This window comes from Uranotaenia lowii, chromosome 3 (genome assembly GCF_029784155.1).
Source record: "Uranotaenia lowii strain MFRU-FL chromosome 3, ASM2978415v1, whole genome shotgun sequence".
NCBI lineage: Eukaryota > Metazoa > Arthropoda > Insecta > Diptera > Culicidae > Uranotaenia > Uranotaenia lowii.
Genome location: NC_073693.1, coordinates 343,722,974 through 343,742,435, shown reverse-complemented (window position 1 = coordinate 343,742,435; position 19,462 = coordinate 343,722,974). Strand labels below are relative to the sequence as shown.

Sequence of the window (19,462 nt, the reverse complement as noted above, 5' to 3'; positions counted from 1 at the left end):
GTGCGCTTTAAGGCATCCCTAAATCGATTAAGCTGAAAATTGGCCCAGGTCAGTTCTACAAAATGTTTATGGTCGGTTTTTGAGATTTGATAATGAATTTTTCCAATGCCATGTATAAAAAACTAAAATAATTTAATCTTTTATTTTTTTTATGATTTTTTTTTTGAAAACTTCCAAATAGCTTCTTAAGAATGGATTGATTTGAGAACTTATTTCAGCACCCATTTACTCATAAGATAATATGTGCATCTAGCAATGATAAGCGCTTATAGTCTCAATGCAATCTGTGTGAAAGAACTGTAGGATTGCATCCGCGTTACACGTGATTAATTTCGTGATGACATTCAAGAATGGTGCATTGAAAGCTTCTCGATTGAATATTAATCGATAGCGCTTGCCGCTTACAACAACGATCTGATTTCTCACATTCCTAGAGTGTTTACAGCGGCCCCAATTGAACTACAAAAATGGAAAGGTAGCCGCCCATTCTCGTCTTCGTATTTCTCTTTCTCTATAGAGGAAAAGAAGGAAAAAGTGTTTAATTGCAAAACAATTACCAATCGATTCGGCACCATGCGATTAATGAAAGTGTAAACAGTCAGAAGAATTATCTTCTGAAAAGGCAAACGGAGATGGAAAAAGAGAGAGAAAAAAAAACAATTGATGAAATTGAACTAAAAAGCTCCCCGTTCCATTAGCTAGTTGTTTCGATGATTGAAAAAGTGGCGAACCAAATTCGATCCCCTAATGAAGATGTGTGGCCGTGTGTACCCAATGCTCCCCGAAAATTTTCGGGTAGTTAGGGTTACCATCGTTTTGAATAATTCTTGATGTCTCAGTTGTACCCTTAACGTTCAAACCAAGTGTAACTATGTTGGTTTGTTGAAAGCTGTAATTTGAATGATGAACGACTATTTTTTTAAATAGTAGGTATGTTACGCACCAATGATCACTCCTGAGGTCACAAGTTGTGACGCACAACGCCTGGCAACTCTAGGTCCACGCGCCTCGCAGTAGGTGAAAATCCACCCGGGAAAAAAATTGCCGGTTTCCATCGAAGGCCGGAAATCACCTAATGGCATCTTCACCTTGATTCCGTCCGCGATTCATGTGGAGTAGTAAGTGTGCGCGCGAAAGTTTTCCCCCCCGTCGTCGTGTGGTAATTTATGCCTTCTACCGCAATTTCCCCTCACATCATCCAGTTTGTAAAATTCACCTGCCGATGCTCGGGGTGCGTATTTAATTGTTTAATCGTTTTGTTAAACATCTTCGGCTTGTTGTGGAAATTTCGGATGAACATTTCTATTTTTTTTTCCTCTATCGTGTTTGATTTTCCATTTTGGACTGAATGGAGCCGCACAGTGGTTGTAGATTTTCTTTTTGCTTAATTCGGTTTGTAGTTGAAGATTTTTTTCTATTACTTAAAATGTAGGTTTAAAGTTTAAAAATATCTGTTTTTCGAAAACTCACAAACAAACACCTCTCCTGATAAATTGTTTTTGAAAGAAAACGTTAAAAAATTCAGTTGAGTCCTAACAAAAAATTACTGTTATTGATGTTTTAAACCGTCTGTGCTAATTGGCATCAAAACAATAATTTTTAAGATGTGGAGATACGTTAAAACCATAGTGATCGAAGTTACCTCGAAACATGACATCTGGTTTTGTAACAAATATTTAGTTATAGCCACTAATGTCGTTTGAATATTCTGCTATCAATGATTATGATATATACTCTTTACCTCAGTAAGTATTTTGAAAATTTTCAGTGTTACAAAATAGCCACCTTTTTCAAAATATTCGAAAATGAATTAAAAAAGTGATCAATGTTCCTTCAGTTTACGGTATATTATTCGTCAAATTGATGAATGAATACCAAGGGCCAAACTTATTTTATTTTTTCTGAATTAAAACATGAGGAAATTTCAAAATTCTTTAGTTTTACAAAACATAAGTATTTCTCATTCGTATTGGAATTTGAAAACAATTTTTACGAAAATTTTCTTCCCTCATCAAAACAATTATTTGTCTAAACTCATAATTTTATTCAATTTTCATCAATTTATTTTTCTCATTCCCATACCCAAAATTGTATTTTTATTTTCTTATTTCGGATTCTTTAACCAGTTTAGGATGCTTGATTCTTGATTCAGAAAAGCTAGCTTGAAATCTAGGTTAAAATATGTTTTTGCGAAATCATATGCATTTTCAATATTTTGATAGTAAATTTTTTTCAGAATCATAGAATCATAAATGGGGCCCATGGCTTATAAAATTCTGATCAGATTAAGATAAGATTCGGAAAATTTTGTACATTTTAGTAATCGTATTGAAAATCGGAAACAAATTGAAAATTCTTAAATTGAATGCAGGTGCAAAAATCAGATTTAGAATGCAGGTTCGAAATTCAGGATATGATTTAGCTCGAAAATGAGTTTAACAGTTAAGATAAAAATATCAAATTGACTATTTCGTTGAGGCATTCAAGAGATCCCAAAGTTATGAATTTGTTTGTAAATTGAATTTCGAAAATTCAAATTTTTAATCAAAATTAGTTTGTACACACAATTCAGCTAAAAATCACAAATATAAAGTAGAATTTGAGTTTATTTTTAAGTTTGGAAGTTTTGTTTCATGCAAAAAAAATTAATTTTTTTTGAACAAATGTCTTCACAGGATCCATAACTTCTCTATTGTAAAAGATAAAATGTTAATAAAAAATGGTATGGTTTTCTACATTTTTAAGGTCTCAGGACACGCCAGATAACGTTCTTACTTTACGGAAAAAGGATATAAAGTTACCTTTTTTGTGGACCGGTTTCGGGCTCGATGTTGCCCATCTACAGGACGATGTCCGACTTCGTGTCCTGTAATACGTCGTGTGTTATGTGTATGGTTAACGTTCTTACGTAGGCACAAATCATTTAAGGTCTCATTAGGCATTTTTTTAAATTTTCAATGAGTTATTTTTTCCAAGTTCTGACTGTTTGAAAAAAGAAACCAATATTTTTTGGACTTGGAAAAATAGTGGGGAATCGTGGGCCACTAAATCCAAATTGACCAAATAACCTGCAAATTTTTTGAGTTGGCTCAAAACTGTAATTTCAGAATTCATTTCTTTATTTAAAAGCAATTCCAGATGATAAAATAAAAAAGAGAGTTGTGTACGATCGAATAGATTCAAAAACCTGGCTCGCGATCTTTTTGGCAAAAATCCTTATATTATCCATCGATGCAATTATAGAGTGTTTGTTTAATTGTGTAAGTAATTTTTACGTATACGAGTCAACAAAATATAGAAAAATATGCTTACGCAAAGCGACGGCGATGACAGTTGGATTGAGATTTTTTTCTCAACACACATCTAAGATATTCAGAGTGGCTAACGTTTTCCCATAACTCACGTTACCCCACTCTCCCTATTTATATTGAAGGTTTTTGAAAAGAAAAATTTGAATCTAAAATCATAAGCTTGGTTTAAGTTTGTAAAAGATATGCACCAAAAAAATTTTATCTCTCACTTTTATTTTTGAAAGTTGATTTATTTTTATTGATATCGTTCAGATCTTTAAATTTGCTTAAACTCGGATTGAATAAGCCTTACCTAACAGGCTCAGAACAAATTAAAAAATTTTAATTATCGATGAAAGTGAATTCCAAATTTTCCTACATAAGGTTTTATAATAAAAATTTTGCTCACCATTTTAATGATTTTAGGACGTAATTTCTTAAGTTACTACCCAAGCAACCAAAAGATCGGATAACATTCCTCTATCAGGTTTGATCAGCTTAATCGAGTATGCTAATATAACTTCTTTACAGCTCAATTTTTAAGTAGTTAAACGAACTTTAAAGTTGACAAAAAGTTCGCATAAATCGTCAGACAACTTCTAACCAGCTTCAAAATCCACTTTATAAGCAGCATAAAAAATCGAAAAAATTACTCTTCCGCTCCTTCAATTGCCTTCTCAAGTCTGCTATTTTGATTCATATTAATCAACTATATTTGTTACTAACTCACATTACATTTAAATAACATGTTCTTACCAAGCCTCGAACCCGAGCTCACCGCTTGAAAGTTGAGATCCATACTTGTTGCCCTATATGAACATCATGAGTAGGCAACGATTTTACTCGATGTGATGATTTTCTTTAAAACGACTTTCAGGTTCTTTATTTCTACTTAATTGCCACTTTCAAGCTGTTAAAAAGTTCTTCCGGAACTTAATGTGTACTTCATATAGTTCCCAAGTAACAATTTTAGCTTTATTATGGTCAGCAAAATATCGTTTGGACTATCGCATTAATCTTCATAAAAAGCTAAAGCGCATTCTATAACATCACCTGGACTCTAATAAAGCCAAAATCAGGCTATTTGGCCCTACCCTAGAAACGTCATCAAGACATATAATTGTTGGTCATCAATTTTGGTCACCAAAGCTTTTAAAAAGCTATTATAAAACATGTTAGAAATTTTTGTTTTTTTCGGTTCTGTCAGTTCTCGGAGTTTTTTTTTATTTTTCCCAGCAACCATAATGGTTGATGAATGATGATTGCATTATTCAGATATGATCTGGTAAAATTAATAGCTAAAAAAATCAATGTTTTAACCATATATTGAGCTTCTTTTCTACTGCCAGTCAAGATTTTAGGTAAAATGTATATGAAATAGTATCTTAAAATAAATGCGCGTTTCCCAAGTAACCGATGTGTTTATTTATGCAAACACGTGTTGAAGTTCGAAAAAAGTAGATTTAAGCCTTTAAATCTACTTCAAAGTTTCTATAATACGAAGTTGCTTTTGAACGCCCGTTGGGACTAATTAAAAACTTTCAAGTTTACAAAATAGTACAACAGAGACTTTTTACGAACTATTGAGCTGTACAAAAAGACTTGCAACCCTTTGATAGCTACTTGATTTTGAAAAAAATGAGAAGTACGTAACAAGTAGATTGTTTTTCTTCATACAAACTTTAAAGTTCCCAAAAAGTAGAAACAGAAACCAAAACAGTACTTTAAAGCTTTTTTGAGTATTGGCTGAACTTGATAAAGAATGAAGTTCTATGGACCTCGAAAAAGCATTTTGAACAGCAAAAAAGTTCCACAGAACTTTTGTACAGCTATATATGAACTTATTAGTTCGTTCCTTAAGTGATATTCGAACTTTTGGTTGCTTGGGTATTATATAGTTTAATGTAAAAGAACTCAAAAGAAACAATCGTATAGTCAATAAAATATTTTATTTATAGTTTTTTGCATTGTTTGAACAAAATAAATCATAAAAATTCATAAAAATCAAACATCCACCACCTATGATCCGGTTCTTCCTACGGCCCTGATGAGATGTGATTATTTTTCAATTTTAATTCTATTGACAAATTATTAAATAGCTCAAAGACTTATCCTAAGTAACACAAATTAAGCCAACTAGCATTAGATAGCTTTATTATGGTTTTATTATGGCATTTATATGCATATTTTTATAACTGTTTTAATGTGGTCATGAAAAATGCTTAGAGTTCTGTTTCGACCATTTGGTTTCAGGTAGTTCTTATAAACCATTCACTAAAAATACAGATAAAGTTGTTTGAAAAGAATTCTGAATGCTCTATTAAACCTTCAATAAAACACAAACTAAAAAGTTTGTTCCAAGCCTTTTTTGCATGTTCTATAACAGCACCCAGTGCTTGATTTTTAAACTTTTCTAAAATTAGGTGACAGTTCTCGATCAAGGTGTCACTACAGGACACGCTCAGGCTAGATTGCACATATTTAAATTGGAATTCCCATTTTTACACATTTTTGATAAGTCATGTGTGTTGTTTTTAAGCTAAATATAAAAATTAAAAAAAAATCTTTGAAATAATTCAAATCATCGGAAGAGGTATGAATATCTTTACAATATTAGTATCGAGTGAAAGGGCCCAACTAGTAGGAGAAAAAAATTGTGGCTTGACGCCATCATTAATCAAAGATGACGGCTTTCTTTTTTCCTTTCTAAGCTGTAAATTACTGAAAATCTCATGAAACATCCACAAAATGGGTATTGGGTGAAAGGACTAAACGAGTAAAAATCAAATTTCGCTATCTGACGCCATTTTTAAATTCAAGATAGCTGCTTTCGCTTTACTTGGTAATGCTAGAAAATAATTGAAAATCGCATGAAATTTTAATGAGATTTTCGATCATTTACAGCATTTTAAAGTGGCGTCAGATAGCGAAATTCGATTTCTACTCGTTTTGCCCTTTCACCCAATACCCGTATTGTGGGGGTTTCATTTGATTTTTAGTCGTTCACAGCATTTTCAAGTAAATTGGAAGCCGCCATCTTGGATTTTAAGTTGGCGTCAGATACTGAAATTCGACTTCTACTAGTTTAGCCCTTTTACCCACTACCATATTGTAGAGGTTTCTTGGGATATCCAGTGATTAACAGCATTTAAAATTTAAGCGGAAGCCGCCATCTTGGATTTAAAGATGGCATCAGAAAGAGAAATTCGACTTCTTCTAGTTGAGTCCCATTACCCAATACCCATAATGTGCGGCAGGGCTGTAGGAAGAACCAGGTTTAGTTGGGATCGTAGCTTAACTAATTTCTACCGGTATTAACACTAGAAGCTTGTACTAGCGCACTCGCGACACTAATCTTCGTCACATAATAGTCAAACCCTTTCACTAGAGGAGTCGCAAAATTGAAATCGGAGCTTATCTCATTTCTAACGGTATTAGTGCCGTTAATGACAGGGTGGCCAGCCAAGGTTGCCAAAAAATACTCTGTGTTTTTGACCTTATAAATTCTGTTTTTCTGTAATTTTACCCAAGCTCATCAAATTTTCACGAATCAGTGTAATAAATTCAAAATAAATATTGACATAAAACTGTACACTAAAAAAACTATCAGAATAACAAAATTCTGTGAAATTTGTGAAAATTTTCGAAAATCTGTGATTTGTGACACAGATTCTGTGATAAAAATTTGCTCAAAATTCTGTGAAATTACAGATTTTTCTGTGACTTCGGCAACCTTGTGGCCAGCAAACCGAAAAAAAATCGGGAATTTATGTAAGCTTCGGAAAACCCGGAAAATAACCGGGAATTTGACATCAAAACCGGGAAAAAACTTCATCCAATGATTATAAATTTTTCAATTCACATGTTAGAAATGAGGAGCCATAAGAGTTTGACCTAATAAATTTGCTTCAAATAATCTTGTTTCAATATCCAAATTTCAAATCCAGAATTAACATAAGGAACTGGGATAAGAAATTTAGGATCAGTATATTTGAGTTTCAGATTCTACAGGTTCAAATTAGATTAAAAATTCAAATTTGGAGAGATGGAATAAGATTTCAATAAATTATTCAGAAGTCGTACTTAACACATTATAGACCAACTACGAGGAATCTCGTCTTTTCGATTGACTCGAGTGCACTCTACTGAGAAGCATTACTCAAATGTGATACATTTTATCTGTAAATGATACAGCACTTCCATCTGTACCGTTGAGCCGTCAACACGTACGCCGGAGCATCATATCGTTGCTGTGTACCTGCAGGAACATTTTACATTATTTATTTTTTCCTTACCTGTATTTCAATCAGCACTTTTCAGTGCTAAAATTATTTTCATTTTCTTTTATTCATATTTTCTCTTTTCTTTCCAGCATGGGGAAGTCTTCGGCCGGCTCAAGGGCCGGAAGAAAACGGATTGCTGAACCTAATCCAGGGCCATCTGCCAAAAAAGTTGAAATTTCCAATTCATTCGATGTCCTTCATAACATCGGTGATGAGGAAATATTCATATTTAATTCTGATAAGAGTACTAAGAAACCTTCTTCTTCTTATACTCTTAAAAACGAAAAGATTCCACCAATAACGGTCACGATTCCTGATTTCAATGCCTTTCGAAAAGAAATCGTCACTTCCGTCAAGGATGTGAAGATTTCTTTTCAGATCGGTCGAAGGGGAACTGCTCGTATATTGGCGGAATCTTTTAATGATTTTCAAAAGGTTTTAAATTATTTGAATAATAAAAAGCACCAATTTTTTACGTACGACACTAGAAGTGATCGTCCATTTAAAGTTGTACTTCGTGGTCTCACTGGCGATCAGACACCGGATGAGATCACAGCTGAATTAAATTCTTTGTTAGGTTTTTCTCCAATTCAAGTAATTCAAATGAGGAAAAGAACCAACACGAATAATACCAGTAGTGTTGGTTTTGCTCCTGAACTTTATTTGATCCATTTTAAAAAGGATCAGGTTAATAATTTAAAAATTCTGGAAAAGGCTCGTCTTATGTTTCATTGTCGAGTAAAATTTGAACCTTTTCGTAAATCTACTACCAATTTTTTACAAAATATTACGCAATGTCGTCGTTGTCAAGCTTTTTGTCACGGCACTAAAAATTGTAGAATGAATGCCAGATGCATGTTTTGCGGCTCATTCGATCATGAAAAATCTAAATGCCTTTTTGGTGGTGATAAGCCAAAAACAGAATTTTTTAAGTGTGCGAATTGCGCAGGTAATCATTCCTCGAATTCTCTAGACTGTCCCATCAGGGCAAAAATTATTGCTTCTAGGAAAAATCCCAAAGTTTCCAGAAAAGTTTCTTCTCCTCCTTCCTCTTTTTCGTCTTCACACGTCGGGCCGGCAAACAACCTGCCTGTTCGCGGTCAGCCTCGGTCGACATTGGAATCACGGCTGGGTAATACCCGAAGTGATTTTAATGTTACCTGTGCTGAATCTGCGCCCCAGACTCGTTGTTTATCGTTCTCAGAGGTGGTTGAAAATGGGTTTCCCTCTTCAGGTTTAACTAATAAAAATGGGAAAAAACCAAGTCTCAACGTTCATGCGAAGGCTTGGGAAAATCCCCGAAATTCAAATACTTGTTCTTCTCCTTCATTTTCTGATCCTAACAATTTTGTTGATTTGGGTGAGATTACTGAGGAAAAATTAAAATTTTTGCATCAAAATTTAATGGAAATGATGCAACTTATGTTGAAAGCAAATTCAATGTTTGAAGCTTTCCAAACTTCTTTTAATTATGCTAACAAAATTATTATGACTTTACGATTCCCTCATGGATCCAAATAGATGTTTAAATATTATGAATTGGAACGCTAGATCTTTGCTGGCTAACCAAGATGAATTCTTTTTATTTTTGAAAACTCAAAACATACATATTGCTGCCATCACTGAAACTTTTTTAAAGCCAGACAATAACTTGAAAAGCAATGCTTTCTTTAAAATTTTACGAAATGATCGACTTGATCGACAAGGTGGGGGTGTAGCTATTGTCATCAATAGTCGTCTCAAATTTAGACTTCTTCCTTCTTTCAATACAAAAGTCTTAGAAACAATTGGAATTGAATTAGAAACTTCTATGGGGAAAATTATAATTGTTGCCGCATACTTGCCTTTTCAATGCAGCGGTGAACAGAAAAATTTTTTGAAGGGAGATTTACAAAAACTCACCAGAAATAAATCTAATTTTTTTATTATTGGTGACTTTAATGCAAAACACCGATCTTGGAATAATATTTCATCAAATTCTAATGGGAATATTTTGTTTAATGATTGCTCTGCAGGTTATTATACTGTTGAATATCCTAATGGGCATACTTGTTTTTCTTCGATTAGAAATCCTTCCACAATTGATTTGGTTCTAACGGATTTAGGCGAGCATTGTAGTCAATTAGTTACTCATGCGGACCTCGATTCAGACCACCTTCCAATAACTTTCTCTTTATCCCAAAGTCCCATTGAAAACCCTTTAAAATCAACTTTTAATTTTCAAAAGGCTAACTGGGAGCGATATATGAATTTTATTGAACGTAATTTAGATGTAAACGTTCCACTGAATTCAATAGAAGATATTGATTTGGCTATAGAAAATTTGACAACTTCAATAGTCAATGCTAAAGCCGCTTCAATACCTAAAGTCAAACATAAATTTAATCAACCTTTAATTGATGATGATCTTCAGTTTTTGATACGACTGAAAAACATTCGTCGACGCCAATATCAACGTACTAGGGATCCTTATTTAAAATTTATTTATTGCGACCTTCAAAAAGAGATCAAACGTCGTTTAAATTTCATTCGTAATGAAAATTTTGCTAAAGCAGTAGAGGACATAAAACCCTACTCAAAGCCTTTTTGGAAATTAACTAAAATTCTGAAAAAGCCCCAGAAGCCAATTCCTACTTTGAAAGATGGGGAGAAACTTCTTTTAACTAATTCAGAAAAAGCTCAAAAATTGGCCCAACAATTTGAGTCTGCTCATGATTTTAATTTAAACGTTGTAAGTCCAATTGATGCTCAAATTTCCCTTGAATTTGATGATATTCTATCTAAACAAAATGTATTTGAAAGTTCTTATGAGACAAATATTGATGAACTTAAATTGATTTGCAAAAAATTTAAAAATATGAAAGCCCCAGGAGAAGATGGGATTTTCTATATTCTTATTAAAAAGTTGCCTGAAAGCACTTTAAATTTTTTAGTTAAAATCTTCAACAAATGTTTTCACTTGGCTTATTTTCCCAATAAATGGAAAAATGCGAAAGTAACTCCAATTTTGAAACCTGGAAAAAGTGCTTCAGAGCCATCAAGTTATCGACCAATTAGTTTGCTTCCTTCTTTAAGTAAACTATTTGAGAGAGTTATTTTGAATAGAATGATGATTCACATTAATCAGAATTCTATTTTCCCTGATGAACAATTTGGTTTTCGTCATGGACACTCTACTACACATCAACTTTTGAGTGTAACTAATATGATTAACGCTAGCAAATCTGAAGGTTATTCAACTGGTGTTGCTCTTCTTGATATTGAAAAAGCTTTTGACAGTGTTTGGCACAAAGGTTTAGTAGCTAAATTAGCTCGATTTGATTTTCCTGTATATCTCACCAAAATTATTCAAAATTATTTGACTAGCCGAACCTTACAAGTAAGCTATCAAAATTCATGCTCTGAAAGGACTCCCATTAGAGCTGGGGTCCCTCAGGGCAGTATACTTGGGCCAATTTTATACAATATTTTTACTTCTGATCTTCCTGATGTACCAGAAGGAAAAGGTAGAAGATTATTTGCTGATGATACTTTGCTTTCAGCCAAAGGTCGAAATTTACGGGTGGTACGCAGTAGATTGCAACAAAATTTAAATTCCTTTTTGAATTACTTGAAAATGTGGAAAATTTCTCCTAACGCTTCCAAAACTCAACTTATTTTATTTCCCCATAAGCCAAGAGCAAATTTTTTAAAACCTAATGAAAATCATTCCATAACTTTTAATGGGGTTTCATTAGAATGGTCTGATCACGTGAAGTACTTGGGACTCACACTTGATCGGAATCTTACTTTTAAAAATCACATTGAAGATATTCAATCTAAATGTAATAAATACACTAAATCTCTTTATTCTCTCATCAACAGGAAATCCAGGTTGTGTCTGCGAAACAAGATGTTAATCTACAAACAGGTCTTTCGACCAGCGATAATGTATGCAGTTCCGATTTGGTCTAGCTGCTGCGCGACGAGGAAGAAAGCCATCCAGAGGATTCAGAACAAGGTTCTGAAAATGATTTTGCGGCTTCCACCTTGGCACAGCACCGAAGATCTTCATCGGATTGCAGGCATAGAATCGATCGAAGAGATGGCCAACAAAATCATCTCCAACTTCAGAGGCAAATCGATGCAGTCTTCCATCGCAGAGATTCGCTCTCTCTACAATTAGTTTAATTTTAGGATAGCTTTAGTTTTTAGTTTAAAATATTTTTTTTTATTCACTACAGGATGTTCTCCTTTATAAAAATGCTTGATTGTGCTCAGCAAATTCAAGTCGAATAAATTAATTTTAGTGATTATTAAACTATAGGGCTCTGAAAGTTCATTATTGAACTGAACACCTAATTTAATTTATTAATGTAATATAAATGCTGCTTTTTGGCCAACTGATGAGTCACTTTTTTTTGTAAACACTTGAATTCACCAACTGTGTTTGAGATCATAAACTTGGGTCAGATGGTATTTACCATTCGTAAAATATTCTCAATATTCTAAAACCCTTCCATTCGCTCAAATATCTACTGTGTATAAAAAAAAGAACAATTTTTATTAAATAATAATCATTGTTTCTAATTTCACAGCCATAATTTTTTAGGATTTTATTTTTTCACGTTTGTCAGATTTGAGATTTTTTTTTTCGAATTTTGGATATAAACTGTTTTCATTGTTTCTAAATTCTTTTTGTTTTTTTTTCGAGATTTGAAGTTTGCGTTAAGCTTTGAACATTTTTCCACATTTTTATTTTTTTTATCAGTGGCTGAGTTTAAGCATCTATTTTATTGAAATCATCAATTTGTTTTTTAATTCCTGACGGTATTACATTTTTGTCATTTTTTTTTTTTAATTTGATTTCATTGGGTGTTTGGTTTTTTTTTCTATTTTAAGTGTAGTATTCTATCCAATTTCTGTAATCAATCGATCAATTCCACTTTAACTTTATTAACATTCACATTCTTTTAAACTTTTTTTTTGTGTTGAAAATTTTAAATCTCTCGAGTTGTTACTTACATTAAATTTTTATTTTTATCCATTCAATGAAACAAAAAAATCGATTAATTCAAAAAAGATCATCTGCCTCACTGTGCTCCTCAGTGGACTCTCTTCACCGAAAGCAAAAGTGAATCGGCCAATGTTTGGCCCACTGACTGAGAGACTTCTTCGATGATGTTGACGCTGATGGATGTTGAGCTCTTCCCCCCTTGAGGTCTTGCTTCTTGGGTACCGTATTTTGTGCCAATTTCTCCACGTTTGGCTGATCTTGATTTTTCCCATTATAAATTAAAAGCTGCAGCAGCTCCGGAGTGAGTGTTGATGGTGTGTGTGTTTTTTTTGTTGGTTTCGTTCGTTTGATGTTTGTTACTTGTTCCAACATTGTAGATGCCTCATTATAATCATACGCGCATGCACTTAACGCTTTCGATTTTCAATTTTTCGGAGCTTAAACTACTGTGTGAGGTACCGATTTGGGATGTGCATTGTAAACCACATTAGAAGTTGGGAAAAAATAAATAATTTTGAAAGTGTCGAAACGCGGAGGGAGGTCTCGACCAAATAATAATAAATATGTAGGAGATGCCAGATTTTAATGTTTTCAATTTTAAAAATGTGTTCGATGGGTGAAATTTTTTTTGTCTGGCCGTTAGCTGAATAAAACGCGGAGGATAGTTTTGGGGCGTCCGTGCGTAACGATGCGCGAATCCGATCATTATTGTCGATATCGGACGAGATGGGAAAGTGACGGAAAACTGCGTTACCAAGTTGTATTTCGAATGCAAACACATTGCTTATAGGTATCCAGCAATTGACGCAGGAAAGCCTCGGGCAGGTAAACGACTGCGGATTGATTAAGTTTGACGTATTTTGGATTTAAATTGGGTGAAATTTGGATCTGCTGGTGCGAATTTTGGATACGCTTGTTGGGTAATTCCATCAATTAAAAACTTATGTAAATCGACAGAGGAAAATGATCAACATTATTGGAGTTTTAACCAATTTTACAGAGGATCATGACGCTGATAAACATTGTTTTCGATGTGGGAATAGATGTCACTTTCCAAAGCAATTAAATAAACTTACAAATTTATTGATCCTCATTAAGATTCAATTCTATAAATTCATGCATAACAGATTTCCTTCCTCCAGTTTCTAAATTGGAGAGGATTGTGAACTCATATTGAGCTTAATTGCAAATATATTTTCAAAAATTCTCACTTCAAAGGAATAGAAAAAATGGATGTCTATGATATTATTAAATTTTAAATACGCTAGGAACAATTTTCCAAGTTCAAGCAAATTCCAGATTTTAATGACAAAATTTGTTTTCAATTTGCATATTTCAGATCTGGAATAAATTATGGAATTTTCATGTTTTTCCTTGTTGAGATATGAGCTTAAACATTATACAGCATCCTGCAATTGAACTGCTACATAACTTGAACTGCTATTAACTTAGTTACGAAACATACAAAACTAAATTCATTGACACCTTGTCACTTTGTTACATTATGTCAAAGCCAAGGTGTGTTTATAAAGGAGGTGTTACCGTATGTCAAATTCCCGATTCAGCCATGTTGGAGTTTGTTTGCCAACAAAGCCCTCGGTTCTTTTCCCCAATTTCTCAGTGATTCGACACAAGCGAAAAAGAACTGCTACAACCTAGCAATGGCGCACTATCAAGATGGACCTCAATCATGTGACACAGTCCTATCGACAAGTGACATCAATGCTGGGGAAGCTAGCCGTAGTTTGGGCAAAAGAAGAAATTGATATTTGTTTCGACCTTATTACCGGACACACATTTATAAACTGCCATTGTTACTTCTGATCGTAAGTTTATAATTTTTCATTCTCTATTCGGATGGTTTCTTTTTAGCGGTTTTCTTTTTCCAAAAACCTTCCAACGATTTTCTAACACTTGACGCCTTGCCGGTGGTTTTGTTCCATAGTTTCAAGGACTTGTAGGAGGTGACGTTATTGGCGGATGTTTTACTGTTCCTATATCGACGTTTGTCAATTCTTTCATCTGATAGGCAGGTTTCATTTTGATGCCTTCTCGCTGATCCATCAATCGACACAGAACTACCTAGTGGTTTTCTGCCTTCAACGCTTGATACACTTGTCTAGGAGGTTCCGGCAGAGAGTAGCTCGGCATCCGACTTCATCTTGGATCCAGCCAGCGAAGTCGGCGAAAAAGTTGTGATATTGTTCGCTAAATGTTTGCCCACCTTCATCGAAACTGTTCTTTTTGTACTCATCAGTGGGGAGATTTGTGGTTTCCGGTTAGGAGAATAGTTATCCAATCGTGCCCGCACTGGCACAATCCAGAATCATGATCTAAAAGGATTAACTAATTAAAAGGTTGATGAGAGTTGGATGCGCCCAAACTGGAGAATATCGATGCCGAGTGTTTATTTATCTCCAGAACTAAAGCTTGCTTCATTTAGAATTGGAACAAAAACAATTTCCTGTATTTCAGTTATTTATTATTAGATTTCAGGTCTTTTTTTTTATCTTTGACAATGTTTTTGACAACCTTTCCCTTTGTCTGGAGTCTCCTCTTCATGAATCTCCAGTATTTCTCAATAAGGCGGAACTGGGGGCAGTAGGGTGGATTATGGATTTCCGGAACGAACTGGACCCTCTTCTCTGCATACCATTCTTGAACGTTTTTGCTGTAATGACAGCTTACCAAATCTGGCCGAAACATCATGGGATGGTCGTGGGATCGTAGTGAACTCTTTTTTGGAGACACTTGTTTTAGTATAGTTCCGACGCCATTGTCTTATTTGCTTAGCTGCAAATTCGGGTAAATTTGTCAGCAAAAACATTTTTTTTTATTTGGCTAGAACATCCCCCCGAGCCGTTGCCAAATTAAATCTTTGCCCTGGGATTTGCACGCAATCAGCCTTGACATAGGTTTCATCGTCCATCAGAAGACACGTCGAACTTGATCAGCACCTGGTCGTATAACTTCCGAGCACGGATTTTGGCCACACTATTCTGTTTTATGGTCCCATTTGGCTGTTTGCTAGCTCGATGCCGTGTTGAGTTCAATCATTCGTTTGCTCATGCCAAGTTTCTCTCGCCGTTTCGCTCTCTCTAGTTCGTAATTTTGCTCTCTCATCTGGTCGGGTCAAAGCATACTACGCTACGGCAATTATTTGCTGTTATTCCATCCAGTCCAGAAACTGAGCAATTCAGAAGCAGCGTTGTCAGATCTACGGATTTTAAGCATTCCTACGGAGCTACGGATCGATGCTCAAAATCTACGGACTTTCAGCATTTCCTATGGATTTTCTACGGATTATCGAAAAAATCAACGGGATTCTGCGGACAAACAAATATTTTACCTGACGACCAATCAAAAAAGGTCTGCAAGTTAAATTTTGCCAAAATCAGTACTCAGAATTGTAATTCCTCTTAATCGTTTTCAAAATCTTACCACGTAGTTTCCGGTCGACAGTTTCCACTCCGAAGATTGGCTTGAGGCTTCCGAATCGCCGTCAATGTTTCCTTCTACCGTTTGATAACGCGCCATACGGTATTTCTGGGCAATTTCAGCTGTTTAGCTAGCCTAGATGCAGACCACAATGAATATTCCAATAAAACTGTGCAGAATTTTTTCACTTTTTTCGGCTTCCATGTTGATTGTTTGCAATGCAAAGTACAGTCTATTTGCGGAATGTCAAAAAAACATACGTGAAACTGACAAAATCCCCGATATGTTGGCGCCAGTTCCAAATCCGTCCACTAAGAGCGCCACAATATGAACAAAAGTTCGTTCCAATTCTAAATTAAGCAAGCTTTATCTTGGATGCCGGCTTACCGGAAAAAGTTCTGCGAACCTCCATCATATTTTCATCATCGTGGAAGTTCTTCGACGACCCGTTCTGGCTCCAGGAAGAGTTATTTTGTGATCGGAGAAGCAAAACAGCTGAACTTGGTCTTGAAACAAGAAACTCTCGTCAATGAATTTTATTCTTCAAGGTAACATTAAACAACTTACGTGATATCACCGATTTGGGCGCAGAGCTCTGAGTGGCGGAAACCACAGCCACCGGATTCGAAACTGTCGGTCTATTGGCTCACCGGCACCAGCGAACGGCGAAGACAGAATCCGTACCCGGATAAATTGAACTGCTTCAACTGCCTCAGAATGGCGGTGATGTAACCCATGATGGTGATACCTATCTCTCGTAGATATTCCTTGTCCAGATCTGTCAGCATATCCGTCTGAATGCGGTTCTCTACAAATACGTGCACGTAACCCGTGGCAGCCTGGGACGGTATCCCAGCCGTAGGCTGGAAGTTACTAGATCACAAGGTTCTCTGACTTTGTCAGTAAGTAGGCGAGGAGAGCGCTGTGAGGTTCAGTGAGTTTGTTTATAAAAATCGGAAAATTTGTTCGAGCTGAGGGCTTTGTTAGTAAACAAACTCCACGAACCCCATAGCAGCCAAATCAAAATGGCTGAATCGGGAGTTTCTCATATCGTTACACCTCCTATATATACCTAGTTACTTACAAAGTCAGAGACTCAGAGAACATTCTGTTCTAATAACCTTGATCTAAGCTGTCATAGGATATGGGGGTGGTCGTTAAGCCTAACGGGTAGCGTGTTTGGCTTATAGGCCAGACGTCCAGAGATCCAATTCCATCACCTTAATTCTAGGTTAAGGAAATTGTGTAAGTCTTCGGACGTAAAATGAACACAAATATATACCACGAAATGTAACAAAAAACGGAAAATTGTAAAAATAGCATCACCAAGTAGTTTTGTATGTTTGTATATGAAACATGTTCCCTGTGATTCGAAGCATAATTATCCCGAGCGAGATAATTGCGAACTTAGTGTGTTGGTATATTGCATCAAACTTAAACCACAGACAACTTGAACCTTCGCATCATTTGCGAGGAAATTTAATAATGTGTAATTTATGAATAGATTCATGTTTATTGAAATTTATTAAAAGACTTTAAAATAAACATTCCAGAATCTCATCCGGTCAATTTCCGTGTAAATGCCGGGTATTATTGAAATTGAAAAAAAGATCATAAACTTTTCTCAAGCTTTGCTGGGAATGAAATTAAAAAAACGACAATCTGCTCACTTTACTAGCAGAAGTATGAGTATGAAAAATACAAAATTAATGTTAGCTTTTCAATCATCATTGAAATTTTCATTGGTTTCTACATTCTTTTTTTTATAAAAAATTTTATTTTCAAAAAAACCAAAACTTCTGCAGTTCCTAAAATTGGACTTGCTGGCAATACTGATTCTTTTAAATTTTTTTTTCCAATTTCAGTCTTTAATTTGATATTTGAATTAAAACTTTTTCAACTGATTAAACTTTAATTTTATCTTATTGAATCTGAAATGCTTCTACATAAAATGATCCTCTACTGAAGTAAATATCTTGAATTCATCATAATCTCAATAATGAATTTCATTGAGTGTTTCTCGAAACATGAATATGTCTAAGGCTTTTAGTTTATTTTCTTCACGATTTTGCATCAAGATTCCATTTATTGAGACTTTCCAGTATTGAGTTGTTTTTTAGTTTTATGGTTTTTCTGAGTTTCTGAGAACTCGAAATCTTGTTTAAGGTCAGTTTAGTACTTATTTGATTCTGTGTTTTGAACATTTAATCTCCAATCTAAATTAATGATATCAAATGTAAATTTTGTCCCCTTTAAAGAACTTTTTCACAAAAGTTTTTGTTTATTATAATGAAAATTTAATTCTTATTTCAAAATTTGAATCTGATTGTAACTTTGACCTTATTTGTATATTTGAATTTCATTTTTAATTGTTCTCTTTCTGTTATGGTTTTGATTTGAGACACTGCATTCTGGTTCTAGATATAATATCATTTTAAATTTTAAAATCTACTCTTGAGTTCTCATATCTGTATATTTATGAAATTTGAATTAAATTCTTCTGATTAAGTTTTTAACTTTGCATTCTAATTAAGTCTCAAATCTTTGCAATTGCTATTCTGCTTTTAATGAATTTCATATATGAGGCCCTTGGAGCCAAAGGGGTATAAGTGCATTAAACTTTATTTCGAGAAAACAGGCTTTTAAGTTGTTGTGTTTGGCAATTTTCCATATATTTTTCGAAAATTTGAATTTTGCTTTGAAACGTACAAGTATGAAAATAAAATTCAAAAAATCAGAAAAAATCATCAAATATAGTTTGAAATATGAAAAATCGATTGGCATCATTAACTCAAAATCGACCATTTTGTCACTTATACCCCTTTGGCTCTGAGGGCCTCATATCTAATTGACATCTCCAATCATTCATTAACTCTTCCGCAATGATTGCATTTGATGAATTAACATTTTTTCTTTGAAAATACCAGAAATTACTTTCTACGCAGATTTGATGGTTATTTGAAGGCAATATAATGATCTTACATCCAGATTCTACGTATATTTAAAATATTATGTATTCTGTGTGATGGCATAAGAAAAAAATCTATTCATAGGGGCCCCCCGCGAAAAAAAATGTCTGGGCCCTTCGATGGTATAATCCGACCCTACTCTTAATATTTTATGATATTTGCATTTTTTTTATGGGGAATGTTCTGGAAAATTTTCTATATTTAAGGGAATGGTGTTTTCTGTACTCAACTCTTCTTCCATAAGGAAAGATTGTATTAAAACGACGAAAATTTCAACAGAACACTAATAGCGTCGAATACTTATATTCATCAGCGTATTGGTTAATTTTGTAATCAAATGTTTTTTCGAAAAACATAGGGCTTGAACCGTATATTAGTGCTATGATAGCCTAGTTACAGACTCGGAAACAGCAGTAAGACATTTTGCATGAGTTGTCCAATATATTTAAGCGTACAACATCGAAATACGACGAATAACATCTAATA

The 19,462-nt window shown here is 34.3% G+C and overlaps 1 protein-coding gene across 2 annotated transcripts in view; it reads left to right on the top strand.

Annotated features, from left to right (window-relative positions):
* LOC129750772 (titin homolog) overlaps window positions 1-19,462 on the top strand; it is a 161,784-nt gene that overhangs the window by 127,479 nt on the left and 14,843 nt on the right. The window lies entirely within an intron of this gene.